The following is a 3,160-nucleotide window of genomic DNA, read 5'->3' as shown; positions in this document are numbered from 1 at the left end:
TCTCACCAGAGGGATTTCATCCACCAAAGACAACTCATTTGCTAGAGGAATGGTTCTTGCCAGAGGAGTTACGTTCGCCCGAGAAATCATCCTTCGCCAGAGAAGTCATCATCGCCAGAGAAATCCTCATCGCCAGAGAAATCATCCTTCGCCAGAGAAGTCATCATCGCCAGAGGAATCACGTTCGTCAGAGAAGTCATCTTCGTCAGAGAGATCATCATCGTCAGAGAAGTCATTCACGCCAGAGAGATCACCTCCATCAGTGGGATCGTCAGAAACGCGGGAGACTTCCCGCGTAAAGGCAAAATTACTATTCTACCCTTCGACCACGCAAGGAGCATGCGTGGGCATTGATTTTACCTTTTTACCCTCAATTGTAATCTATAAATAGACCTCAACTCATGTATTACAATTACGCTATCTTACACTTTTGAATATAACAGCTATCTTCTCTCTAGTGCAAGGTTTCCGATCATTCACTTTGTCTTCTTCAGTCAATCGCATTAGGTATAGTTTATGATTTCACTTTGTAGTTTTAGGTGTTGGTTTCTTAAAACACCATGCGGGTACCCTTATTACCCGCGGGTATTTTGTCCCTCATTTCAGAAAAAATTTGAAAATATCCTTTCAATTTCATCGATTATCCATAAAACCTATGATGATGAAATAATAATAAAACTGTTGACCAACAAGTACAAATTCAAAATCAATTCTTAAGCTAAGTCATAAGTGAATTAGAAATTCAAAATCAAAACTGAAATAAAATTAATAATTATAAATATTAATTATTTAGTAAAAATAAATTCGAGTATACGGGTACCCGATACCCGCACTCGACCCTCTTTGATAAAAATGAGGGTATCGGGTACCCCATATCCGCACGGGTATTGGGTTGGATGAGGGTATATTTGATACTCTCTACTTGAATTTACACCCCTAAAATTTTATATTATAAAATTCAATACAAAATTTGAATCTAATGATTATTTTGGTCCTTAAATCCTTACGAATTTCTTGTAATTAATGATTTTGGGAAGTTTATATCAAAGCTTCCACAATATTTTCTAAATGTTACTGTAGGGTTGTAAACGAGCAAAGCTACTCGTGAGCTATTTGACGTTTGACTTGATAAAAGCTCGATCGGTAATTTAATGAACAACTCATTTAGCTAAACAAGCCAAGCTTGAGCATGACGATACTCGACTCGTTAGCTCGTGAAGGGATTTATCTTAAAAATATAAGATTATTCATTAAATGTCTTACAATATTTTATACTATATATAGTAATATTTGGATTAAGTATCTAATTAACATCATTTATTTACAAGAAAATAGTAAATATATTATATTTTTGTGAATCAAAATAACTTATATATTTGAAAATTAACTTATGTATTAGGAAAATAACTAAAATTTTGAATAAAAATTTAAATTTAAAAAGTTCGATTAGGCTCGGCACTGTATTCGACTCGATTAAAGCTCGATCGATAATTAATCAAACAGCTCGATTAGCTAAACGAGCCAAGCTTGAACAAGACACTATTCAGCTCGGCTCGGCTCGATGACACCCCTAGATGTTAGGGTGATATTGCCGCATATTGAAAAGTGGCATTAATTCTAAGGTAGTTCTCCCACTAATAGATGATCAATTATCCAAAACTAAGCAATAACATGTCTACGTTTTATCTGGGTCAAGTTAGCCGTGGTTGGACTTGTGATATATATATATAGGGTTGGGCTAGGGTGAAAACACCCTTTTTGTAAAAACTAAAAACGGCTGAATTCTATGTAGAACACGTATGAATTAGCCGTGTAACTGTATGAATTGCGAAAGGTCCTGATTTCTATGTAGAACACGTATGAATTGGCTGAATTCATACAGTTACACAGCTAATTCATACGTGTTCTACATAGAATTCAGCCGTTTTTAGTTTTTACAAAAAGATGTGTTTTTATTATAGCCCACCTCTATATATATATATATATATATAGGGTTGGGTTCCGGTGGATCCCTATGCTTATAATAGATCCGTAGATCCAAATCTAGACCACACATTTATGACATGTGGCGCATCAAGATGGTGACACGTGGCAAGGCATTTCAAGGCAAAATCTGGAGAGGGGTAAAATTGGAATGTAATTTTCGAAATTTAAAAAAAAAATAGATTTTCTCAAAATTGGTATATTTTAGATGCATAAAGTTTCATACGAGAATGCATGAACTTTCATATAAAAATGCATAAAGTTTCATATAAAAATGCATAAGATTTCACCCCACCCCCCACACCCCTGAACCCCACCCCCACCCCCCCCCCCAAAAAAAAAATTTTTTTTATTATTTTTTTAAAAACTGATTTTCTGACCACTGACCCACCCCTACCCCCACCCACCCACCCCCCTACAATTTTTTTTTTCTCAAAAACTGATTTTCTGACCACTGACCCCCCCCACCCACCCACCTCCCCACCCACCCCCCAAAGTTTTTTTTTTTGAAAATCAGTTTTTTAAAAAAAAAAATTTTTGGGGGTGGGGGTGGGGGTGGGTCAGCAATCAGAAAATCAGTTTTTGAAAAAAAAAAATTGGGGGTGGGTTGGGTAGGGGTGGGGCAGGGGCTGGGTGGCGAAACTACCAGATTTATTAAAATGAAATGCATTTTTTGTATAATTTAATGCATTTTTATGTGAAAACTTTATGCATTTTTGTTTGATTTTATATGCATGTGAAACATGCCTATTTTTGGGGGTGGTAATGGGGAGGGTTGGGGGATGGTGTGGGCTGGATTGGGGGGTGGTATGGGGTGGGGTGGTGAAAATACCAAAACTGAAAAAATTAAATGCATTTTTCTGTTCAAAGTTATGCATTTCATGTGAAAACTTTATGCATCTTTGTGTGAAACTATATGCATCTAAAATATATCTATTTTGAGAAAATCTAAAAAAATATATTTTTTTTAATTATTAAATCCAAAAATTACATTCCAATTTTACCCCTCCAGATTTTGCCTTGGAATGCTTGGAAGCTCCTTGCCACGTGTCACCATCTTGATGCGTCACATGTCATAAATGTGTAGTCAAGATTTGGATCTAGGGATCTATTATAAGCATTGTGGGATCTATATGATCCCATTATATATATATATATATATATATATATATATATA

The sequence above is a fragment of the Salvia miltiorrhiza genome, chromosome 4 (assembly GCF_028751815.1).
Source record: "Salvia miltiorrhiza cultivar Shanhuang (shh) chromosome 4, IMPLAD_Smil_shh, whole genome shotgun sequence".
NCBI classification, from domain to species: Eukaryota; Viridiplantae; Streptophyta; class Magnoliopsida; order Lamiales; family Lamiaceae; genus Salvia; species Salvia miltiorrhiza.
Note: the sequence above shows the minus strand (reverse complement) of the source record.